The sequence below is a fragment of the Lissotriton vulgaris genome, chromosome 2_2 (assembly GCF_964263255.1).
Source record: "Lissotriton vulgaris chromosome 2_2, aLisVul1.2, whole genome shotgun sequence".
Lineage (NCBI taxonomy): Eukaryota > Metazoa > Chordata > Amphibia > Caudata > Salamandridae > Lissotriton > Lissotriton vulgaris.
The window spans coordinates 89196156-89208258 of record NC_141688.1 but is presented as its reverse complement, the minus strand read 5'-3'; positions in this window follow the sequence as shown (position 1 = coordinate 89208258).

The following is a 12103-nucleotide window of genomic DNA, read 5'->3' as shown; positions in this document are numbered from 1 at the left end:
TAGATAAGGCAACAGGCTGAACCGCTGAACGGATTTACACCAAATTTGGCAGGAAGCTAGTTCTTGGTCCAGAAAGTGCCCTTTTTGTAATTTGTTGTAAATCTGTTCAGTAGCTTTGGAGTTATAAAAGAAATAAAACTTTCATGAATATAAAATTTGTTCAAAGAAATAAGAAAATCCGAATTGAAAAATAAATGTGCATGCTTCTCAGAATGCAAATAAGTATTAAATAAACATATATCTATCCGATTCAGTTCATTTTCATTTAGAGGATAAACATTCAAGCTTAAGTGGGATAAATGTGCATGCCAACAGGTAATAGGGTGCAAAAACCACAGGTGATGGACAGAATGCACAATGTCATACATTCACCCCAGTACAGAGATCTGGGCCTAAATCCATCGTTTTTTTGCACTCCACACCACCCCAGTTCAGACATGGCCATATGCAAATCAGTCTGACCCTGTGCCTCATGGGAACAGTCCAGCCCGAACTGCCAAGCCATGCCTTCCCTGGACCAGAAACAAGCTTCTGAGGACCGGTTTCTAGCATTCCAGCCGTCTTCAGCCCGGCTTGCTTGAATCCAGTGGTGTGGAGTGCATGGGACTCACGTCTGAGCATACCCATCCCACTCGGGGTGACAAATGCAAAAACCACAGTTGATGGACAGAATGCAGAACAATGTCATACATTAACACCAGTACAGAGATCTGAGCCTAAATCCATCGTTTTGTGCACTCCACACCACCCCAGTTCAGACATGGCCATATGCAAATCAGTCTGACCCTGTGCCTCATGGGAACAGTCCAGCCCGAACTGCCAAGCCATGCCTTCCCTGGACCGGAAACAAGCTTCCGAGGACCGGTTTCTGGCATTCCAGCCGTCTTCAGCCCGGCTTGCTTGAATCCAGTGTTGTGGACTGCATGGGACTCACGTCTGAGCATACCCATCCCACGTCTGAGCATACCCATCCCACTCGGGGTGACAAATGCAAAAAACACAGGTGATGGACAGAATGCAGAACAATGTCTTACATTCACCCCAGTACACAGATCTGGGCCTAAATCCATCGTTTTTTTGCACTCCACACCACCCCAGTTCAGACATGGCCATATGCAAATCAGTCTGACCCTGTGCCTCATGGGAACAGTCCAGCCCGAACTGCCAAGCCATGCCTTCTCTGGACCGGAAACAAGCTTCCGAGGACTGGTTTCTGGCATTCCAGCCGTCTTTAGCCCAGCTTGCTTGAATCCAGTGGTGTGGAGTGCATGGGACTCACGTCTGAGCATACCCATCCCACTCGGGGTGACAAATGCAAAAACCTCAGGTGATGGACAGAATGCAGAACAATGTCATACATTCACCCCAGTACAAAGATCTGGGCCTAAATCCATCGTTTTGTTGCACTCCACACCACCCAAGTTCAGACATGGCCATATGCAAATCAGTCTGACCCTGTGCCTCATTGGAACAGTCCAGCCCGAACTGCCAAGCCATCCCTTCCCTGGAACGGAAACAAGCTTCCGAGGACCGTTTTCTGCCATTCCAGCCGTCTTCAGCCCGGCTTGCTTGAATCCAGTGGTGTGGAGTGCATGGGACTCACGTCTGAGCATACCCATCCCACTCGGGGTGACAAATGCAAAAACCACAGGTGATGGACAGATTCCAGAACAATTTCATACATTCACCCCAGTTAATAGGGTGGCATCTGCAAGTCTGCACATTTCATCACAAACATATTAATTCATAGTACTGTTAGGCTAAAACATGATGCGCAATTAACTGTAGTGCTCCACTCCAGTTAGCATGGTAAAAAATACCCGGCTATGTTTTACTATTGCATCTGTACAACCCCAATAGTTACTTATTGAAACTCTTATAAAAATCTGTAAAAAGGAAATTATTTATGGTGAATATTAAGTTAATCAAAATTCTAAATAACTCAATAATTCATCCCAACCAAGAACAGTAAGGCAGGGGCCAATAGCTCACCTCCTGCCATTGCAGCATTGTGGTTGGTCAGAGGAGCCTGGCTGTTCTTCCTGGCTTCCTGTGGGCCTGGAGGGGGCACGCTCAACCTCGTGCCCCCTCCAGGCCCACCTCAGCCCCACGCCCACACCGATCGCCCCTGTTTTAGCATGTAGATAACTCAGAAACCGATATATTGCAGCCCAGAGGGCGCTACTACCAGATACAAATCACGCTTCTTAAAGTGCATAAACGAGCTGCACTTGATACTACTCGGTGAGTTACAGGTTAGGCGTAGCAGTGTATATCTGGTTTAGTTCCTGGAATGCTTAATAAAATGGTATACATACACACAACCACACACACACCCACACAGCCCCATGTCACATGAAAAACCTCTAGCTAGTCCTAGCATTTTAGCATCGGGTTGCATTCTGGAACCCTTTGTTTTGTGTTTACCCTTTTAAACGTGGGATTAGATATCCCTGTTTGCACAGTGATTTTGGATGAAAAGCTAGGGCTGGCTGAATGTGTTACATTTGACATGTCACTTGGCAGCCGAGCACAACCATTCTTTCATGCTGTTCGCCGTTTTGTGAGGTAGGATTTCTCTGCTTCTGTAGTATTCTGCAACTTTTAGTAAGAGGTGGTTACACAGCAGCTGCCTATACTGTAACTCTATAAGGGCAGGTCTCATTGCTCCTTGCTTTTCATAGTAAAATGTATTTGTGAGAGATGCATGCAGTGTTGCTTGGGTGATGCTTGCAGTGCATCTTGTTTTATGAGGGAGACTTATGCAGCTGCTGCTCTTAGTTTTAATGTTTAGTTCGAGAGAAGCTTGCACAGCTTCTGCCCCTGCTGGACCTGTTGTACTCAGTAACCTTACACCACTGCTCACTGTAATGTACAATGGGGCAGATTTACTACTTCTGGCGCATCTCTGCTAATCAGCAGGGATGCGCCAGAAGAGTTGCGATGCATCTGCCCACCCATGCTCCACCACTGATGCGCTACATTTACAATATGGTGCACCGTGGCGCATGGATGGGCAGATGAGTGTTGCATTCCGCGTCGGAAAGGCGGGGCATTGCTGGAGTTGCGTCGCATGTGCGACGCAGCTCCAGCAAGGCTCGGGGGTGCCCATGCCCTAACATGCGGTACAAAAGGGGGTGGTGATGGACGGAGCATCTGAATCAATCAAACACTCACACCCAGTCAAAAGATCTGGGTTTAATCCATCACCGTTCTTTAGCCCACTCTGCCACCCCAGTTCAGACATGGCTATATACAAATCAGTCTGACCCTGTGCCTCATGGGAACAGTCCAGCCCGAACTGCAAAGCCATGTCTTCCCTGGACCGGAAACAAGCTTCCGAGGACCAGTTTCTGGCATTCCAGCCATCTTCAGCCCGGTTTGCTTGAATACAGTGGCAAACTGAGCAAGGGACTCACGTCTGAGCATACCCTGCCACACTTATGGTGGCCAAAAGCGGTACAAAAGGGGGTGGTGATGGACGGAGCATCTGAATCAATCAAACACTCACACCCAGTCAAAAGATCTGGGTTTAATCCATCACCGTTCTTTAGCCCACTCTGCCACCCCAGTTCAGACACGGCTATATGCAAATCAGTCTGACCCTGTGTCTCATGGGAACAGTCCAGTCCGAACTGCCAAACCATGTCTTCCCTGGACCGGAAACAAGCTTCCGAGGACCGGTTTCTGGCATTCCAGCCGTCTTTAGCCCGGCTTGCTTGAATCCAGTGGCAAAGTGAGCAAGGGACTCACATCTGAGCATACCCTGCCACACTTATGGCGGCCAAAAGCGGTACAAAAGTGGGTGGTGATGGACGGAGCATCTGAATCAATCAAACACTCACACCCAGTCAAAAGATCTGGTTTTAATCCATCACCGTTCTTTAGCCCACTCTGCCACCCCAGTTCAGACATGGGTATATGCAAATCAGTCTGACCCTGTGCCTCCTCGGAAGCTTGTTTCCGGTCCAGGGAAGACATGGCTTGGCAGTTCGGGCTGGACTGTTCCCATGAGGCACAGGGTCAGACTGATTTGCATATAGCCATGTCTGAACTGGGGTGGCAGAGTGGGCTAAAGAATGGTGATGGATTAAACCCAGATCTTTTGACTGGGTGTGAGTGTTTGATTGATTCAGATGCTCCGTCCATCACCACCCCCTTTTGTACCCCTTACATGCTGCATCAATCCTTACGCCTGCTTCAAGCAGGCGCAGGGTTTTGATGCAGCATGGCCTTAAAAGTAACTGAGTGAAATCTTGTAGATTTCATTCAGCCACTTTTAGGAGGCGTTCCTGCGCCGGAACGCCCCCCCCTTGCGCCGGAATGCCTACATGTGGCGCAGGGCTTTACAACGTGCTGCATCTCCCAGATGCGTCACGTTGTAAATACCCCGCAGCATGGCGCTGGCTTTTCGCCGCCGCTGCATCACAAAAGTGATGCAAGGGCAGCGTAAAAGAGGTGCATGGGGCTTGTAAATCTGCCCCAAAGTGTTTAGAGTGATTTGTAGCAGTTTCCATGCTGTGTGTGTTTTCTGTGTATGGAAACTTTGCACTGCTGCTGCTCAAGGAATACCTGTTCTTTGTGTGAAGAAAGCTTGCACTGCTTCTGCCTCTGCCAGCCCTGTTTTTTCTGGTTTGTGTGACTGGGTGAGATAGAGGGATGACATAGGTGAAAAACATGGAGATTTAAATGGAGAGGCATGAGGGAAGAAGCAGAGAGGTTTTTTTTTTGGGGGGGGGGGGGTTATATAGCGAGAACTAGCGAGAAGATTAGAGGATAGTAGACCGAAAATAGTGGTGAAAGTACCATTGAGCGAGACAATGACATGAATAAGGCTGGAAATAAGATGAACCTAAGAGATAGCGATGTTTAGTGGTCAAAGATAGTAATGGGTGTGAGACTGAATGCAATACAAATTAGAGATTGTGAAGTATGCAGGTTGATTGTAAAGATGTGAAAATGAGAAACATAAAGGAGTAGAATGGAAACTGCAAGAAATTAATTTAGTGAGGGGCAAGGCGGAGTTAAGGGGAAAACTGGGAGGTCGATTTGAACAGGTTGGGCAGGCAGGAAATACAGAGAGAACTTAGAACGACAGAGGTACAGGACATGAGTGCTAGTGAGAGGGAGCAATACATTGATGAGTGGTAGAAGGAAGAGTGATTGTGTGATATGTTAGAAAGAGAATGGGGGTGAAGGAAGATGAGAGTTAGAGATAAGAGGTAGACTTGGAAAGATGGAATTGAGAAATGTCAGCAATATAAAGGACCAATAATAAGGTCGATTGGTGCATTGCCAATTCACTTTTTATAGTACAAAGTTATGAGATTTGTTCTTTCTCATCTTTTTTGCTACATTTGTTTATTGGGGTTTTCAACACACAAATGTGTGGTACAGCGTGCAAACAGTATGCATACAGTATTATTGAAATCACGGGAAGCTGTTGTGGGTTTATAGAACCCAGAGGTGATGAAAGCGCCCACTCAAGACACCCAGAGAAGGAAGGGTGAGGGCCGAAGCCCAGCCCAGATTGTGGGGCCTGCCCACCAAAAAAGAGTGGGTCAGTAGAAGGAAACGCCCAGCAGCAGGAGTCAGGGGGGCCGACAACAGTGGGCCACTGGCCCAGGGTAAGGTGAGGGTACGTAGGTAGGTATCACCGGGGTGGAGAGGATCTTTGAAGCACTCGGGGCAGTATCTATGGGAAGGGGGGTAGCGGACAAATAGTCCCACTGTCTATTTACAGTAGGGGCAGAGCATCATTATGAATTTCTACATTTTCAACCTCATTAACCCCCATTATGTACATCAGTAAAGCCAAGACGATTTTTAAAGTGCCCTGCTTTTCCCCTGACTGCAGAACATGTTGATTTCCTAGAAGCAAACTCTATTACTGAAATTTCTGGTATCTTGGAGGAGGTTGACATGGTGAGGTGCTTGAAAAATATTTGTTAGGAGAGTGATTATATGTGGGGCCTTCCCCTCATAGTACATGGCAGAGAGGCACCCTAAGGTTTCATTATATTCATATTTTAAAGGGAATCAACCAAAACCGGTTCTGAAACCTTAGACAGTGGATCCACACACCCTTTCTGGGAAATGTGTTTAGCAATGGCAACCAAACCAACACACCTCTTTCCAGGTCCAAGTTTGTTGTGACTAAGGATGGTACTGCTCAGCTGAGTACTCAGATACGGCAGAGTGACTAGGGCTGGCGTCTGCATGACAGGCTGTCTCCAAGAGGTGAGGGGGCATCACCTGATGCCTGCACAACTTGCTGGATGAGCTGGGGGTCTATTAGGCCCCCAGAGGCCAGCCTGCTAGCCTCCTCACAGAGGGAATGTAAGTGCCTGATCCTGCAGAAGGCGAGACTGTACAGGAGGAGAAGCCACTTGTGTTACCAGCATGAGGAACACCCAGATGCTCCTGACTTCGTGAATGAGTAAACCCAGAGCAGACTCATGTCCTGAGTGTTCTCCCATCCCGGAACCCGCAGTGGACTGCACAGTGCATTCATTCAGTGGTGTTCGGCACACCTACGACATGCACAGGCATGATGTTGCTTCAGTCAACTAAGCCCCACAAGCGAATCCAGAGCAGAAGCTGCAGCCTGAAAATCACAACTACCCAAGGAGAGGTGTGGCGCCGCAGCCAGGGTGACTGACTCTGGAATCTGGGGATCATGGTTCGATCCCCGGGGCCGGGATCGCGCGGTAGATTAGCCCAGCACAATGTGACTCTGGGCAATAGCTTGCTTGATCTTCCCGACGGTGCCTAGAGACCCTAACGGCTGATGGTTCGCGCTTTACAAATGTGGATTATTATTATTATTAAGGAAGCTACCCACCTACCCCCTCCCAAGGGGCCCCAGCCCGGGGAAGCCACAAACACCCACAACAAGCACCAGTCAGATCTTGGGTACATCCTGACAGTTTGTTTATTTGGAACCAGGGAAGGTTTATGAAATGAACAGTAGTACACACAAACAGTAGCGGTCGGCAGTAGGTGTTTCTATAGGGCGGTGACGTGGGCAGGAGGAGGGGCAGGGTGGGGGGAAATAATGTATGGATTACGGAGTTTTACAGGTAAGTAAACATTTAAATACATAAAACGAATTTCGTTGCGCACACTGCATCACCAAATGTGATGCAGTGCGCGCAACGAAATTCGTTTTATGTATTTAAATGTTTACTTACCTGTAAAACTCCGTAATCCATACATTATTTCCCCCCACCCTGCCCCTCCTCCTGCCCACGTCACCGCCCTATAGAAACACCTACTGCCGACCGCTACTGCACACAAATATATGTCTGTTATTGCTTTTCTGTACTCTTGAATCATGATGTGTACTAACATGTGTTATTACTTCTGTTTGATGATAAACCAAATGGCAATAAAAATATGTTGGAAAAAAGCACCTGTCAGATTTTGACAAGGAAGCCGCATCTGTCAAGAAGGGTGTTCTTGGAGCAGGAGTGTGGTGCAGTGGCCAGAGTGGCTGACTCCGGAGTCTGACGCTAACGGTACGATCACCAGTGCAGATTAGCTCAGCATCCTGTGACTCTGGGCAGTAGCTCACTAAATGTCCCTGACAGCCCCCACCTCCTTGAGACCCTTAGGGGTGATTAGTTCGCGCTTTACAAATCCCGGGTTATGCTTCTCCATCGCTGCCCGCAGTGCCATGCGAGTGGTGACTTAACTGAGAGTGCCAGTCAGAGGATTATCTGTCAGCCCTAGTGAACCACGACAGCGTGAGCAGGTAACAGGCAGGGCCTCACGTGAAAGTGCGAGCAACAGTGGCTGTTGCCTTAGCCATCCCTCTAATTTGGGAACAGATATTGGACTGGCGTGCAAGGTATTCCAAGGAGGTAGAGAGCTGGTGAACTGCATGCATACCTAAATGTGCCTTTGACTACATTAGAATAGAAGATCTATAGACATTAAAAACCCTTCTAGAAGGGGGTGAGAGCGCTAGAGGGGACCAAGCTCGCTGTCCTGTGGGCCTAACAATTATACATTAATACGAAAAAATCCAAGCGCTATAGAAAATAAATTGGCTTCTTCAGAAGTAAAAGTGTATATGTTTAACAAATAAACCAGACATTTAACAGGACCTGTAGTACAGTGCTGTACATTATCTATTTGTTATTGGTTATGTGGGTGGAAGGAGGAGTGATGCCAGGCATTCCAGATATACTTCTGGCACATTCCCTAACATCTTGATGTGGACCTGTAAGCTCAGAAGCACTTGTGAGATGCAACTTTCTGTTTTCCACTGGTCTTGATCTAGGTTCCTTGTACATTTTGTGCCCTTTCCCCCTCAAACAAACCCAGAGTGTTAGATACTTTCTTGATAGTTATTTCATTTTTGTTTTATGTGAGAGTACCAACTAAATCCTAGGATGGTCTCGTGACTACCTAAGTGAAGAGGAAGGAGAGGAGAAGAGGCCTTCTGTAAAGTGCAGAATTTCACCATAATATATCACTGGTAATGTGACCCATTACACCGTTGCGTTGCTTGCCCTAGTGATTGTCATTAGGACCACCCTGAAAGCCAGGACCCTGCAGATAGGTCTTTATTTTATTTCTAAAAAAGAAAATTGCAAACAATTATTAGTACCCCTTCAGGATCCAAGTTTTACATTTAACCACATTGACAGTTGAGTGGGAGCCATCATGGGAGGGAAAAAAGAGCAGTATTTGTTACACTGATTCTATTGACTTAGTTTTTTTTTCCATCATGAAATTCCTTCATCAGTCCTCATTGCCAACTATTGAATCCCACTTATTTGCCAATAGCCCCACCACAGTCTCTTCCCATTATTGACACAACTTTCCACCGAGTAGGGATGAACCTAGTTGGCCCTGTGATTCTTTCTTTATAGTTCTACATTCCTTTTCTGTTTTAATTTGAATCTTGTGGCCCAATTCCGTAACCTGATAGCAGTCAACAAAATTCATATGTTGGCTTACCATTCTCAGCGGATGGCTTAGTTAGAATGTACCCGTAAATAATAACAATATAACATTAATACCGGCCTAAATGTCTGTCAAACAGAGATATGATTTTGAGCTTTTGAGCTTGTCACATACATCCAAAATTTTAAATGTTTGCCCATTGGCAGGGTCCTCACAAACGCATTTAACAAGTCACTCTATTCACTTATCAAGTATCTCTGTCTGACACAGATAACCACCACTACATATATAATTTCAATCACCTAAAGATTTTGGAAGAACCTATAGAAATATGAGGGTTCCATATAAGAATGCAGTCTACATAATTACTAGCAAGCCCAGAGTGGTTAGTTGGCAATTGTAGGGTGTGGTCTACATATTTACTAGCAAGCCCGGAGAGGTTAATTTCCAATTGTAGGGTGTGTTAATGTGTTATATTCTGGTCTTCGCTATTCGTATATATGGTATGTCCCCCTCTCCCCAACCCCCTTAGTGTTATGTTCCATATAAAATGTTTATTCTTGTTTATGGAAACTGTAAGTGGCAGTTACTGGGGAGGAACCTGAATATGCCTGCGGGGGGCTCATTCCCCAGAGTTGCAGCTACCCGATTTGGCCCCATCTCAGTAGAGTTGGGCTCCACGGCTTAAGGCAGTGAATGGTGATACAGGGTTTTGCTAATACTAATCCCAGTGTTTATTCTTTATTGTGGAAACTGTGATGCAGTTACTGGGGAGTAACCTGGATATGGTTGTGGCTGGGGTTTGTCATCCCAGAATAAAACCTGTTGAAGCTTCCTTTCTCTACTTCGTCTTTCTTTTAGATATTGGAAGACTACGAGCCTGTTTCACATAGCGTCTTTAATTCTCCTTTCTTTACCTTTAAGCATCACTCTAAGCCTTTCACAGCAAAAGGACATAACCAATTTCCTGATGATCTACCATCACATTGTCACTGAGCCAAATAAAACCATTGGGCAACATCTGTACCAAAACCCTACCACTAGGAAGGCAGAGCTAGTAAAAGAACCGTGTTGTCCAATAACAAGATGAAAGTATATTTGCATTGACTTCAGGCACATCAATGAATTTCCCACTTTGATATGGACCCGTTACTCATATTGAATACGTGATTGACCGACAAAGAAGGCCCGATAGGTTAATGTCAAATTCTCCAAGTGGTTATTCCTCCTGGTTACTGTTATACCCATTGACCTACAGGGCGCACCTACCATGTTTCCAAAACGTTTGGAATAAATACAAACTCCCCATCAAGCTTAAGTGGATAACATTATTGTTTATAATTCAGATTGTCAGAGGCATTTACAAAATCAGAGGGACAGCCTTCACTCACTAATAAACTAGGTCTCCAAGATCATTCTGCCTAAAGCTTGACAACTGCCTGACAAGTTTGCTCCTTAATTTAGTCTAGGAGAATGGAGCAATCAAGTCACAAGTAGTCAAACTAGTAGCAATTACAGACATGTCACTCCCCCAAGCTAAGAAGCATATGAGTGCACACTTAGGGATAGTAGGGATATTACAGGCTTGTCCCTAACTTTGAAACTATCTTTACTCCCTTGACCAATCTCTTAAAGAGCTCTGTTCCTCACAAACTGCCACCCCCTACATACTTCTGCATTGGAACTTTTTCTAGCTTAAAAAATACTTCAAGTGATTGACAAACCATGTCCTCCCTAGACATAAGCCTGCAGGGTGAGGTTGGAGGCACTGTTTTCACAGCGCAAGAAGGACCAGTAGTTTACTTCAGTAGAAAACTCCCAGAGAAGCAAATCACTCCACCCTGGACAAGGAGTGTGGCACAGTTAAATGAGTTGTTGATTGCCCACAACACTACTCGCTACTCTACACTGACCAGGCCCCCTCCCTTTGCTGGCTTGTCATAGGGAGCCAAACTACAGTTCTCAGATTATTCCTTTCCTTGCAGTCGCTTGCATTGTGCATGGTCGTTTGTAGGACGTTTGCAACCGAACGTGGATTTTTTCTCCCGGTATTCCTTACATGAATTTCCTTTTCAGTTACATGTATGGGTATGCGGCGACCCTTTACTCTCTTACTGGCCCAGCTCCTCCATTTGCTGGTTCCCTGGAAATATTACCCCATCCTGAGACCGGTAGGCACGGCGAGTAAAGGACGGCCCGCTCAGCTCAGTTACTCCATCAGGCTCTGGTAGCATGAGAGGTTGGGCCGGCCCTCTCTACAGAAACAGAAATGTATGGGCGATTTCTCTCTGCATTAGACTATTGCACTCAAAGGGGAAGACAAGTGAGGCTGTCAACACTATTACATGAGGAATCAAGGAAGAACTGGCACTGGCTGGACCAGGGTGATGAACCCGACATGAAGAGAAGGGAAGATTATTATAATTATTATGGAATTTGCTAAAGCGCGCGGCTACCCCCACCGGGGGTGTCCCGGCGCTGAGGACAGGAACGGTAGTGATCAAGGCGACTAGTAGCAGGAGAACAGGTATGTTTTCAATTTGGACCTGAAGAGGGGTTCTAATTCGGTGAGTCTGAGGTTAAGCGGTAGGGAGTTCCACAGCTTAGCAGTGACCACTGCAAAAGCTCTACCTCCTCTTCTAGAACAATGAAAGCGGGGAGGTAGTAGGAGACGGAGGTGGTTGGATATAAGGGAGCGGACTGATTGGACCTGCTTCAATCTGTCTCTGAGATAACCTGGCCCATACCCACTGAGTGCTCTGAAGGCCAGGACGAGGGCTTTGAACTGTATGCGATGTGAGATCTGGTGCCAATGCAAGTTCTTTAGGTACCGCGAAATGGAGTGCCGATAGGGGACATGACAGATCAGTCTTGCCGCCGCGTTTGGACAATCTGCAGTCGGTGACGTAAGTATGCAGGCGCCCCTACATAAAGACTATTGGAGTAGTCCAGGTGTGAAGTGATTAGGGCGTGCACAACAGTCCTCATCGAGTCCCTAGACAGATAGGAGGAGATTTTTTTAATCATCTTTAGTTTGCCAAAACAGGCAGATGTAACCTTTTGGATTTGTACTTTGCATGAGAGTTCATTGTCAAAATGAAACCCAAGGTTCCGGGCGGAGTACGCAGGGATGTGGGGTGGGTTAAGCTCAGTCGGCTACCATGCGGAAGGCAGCAGAGGGGTTTTC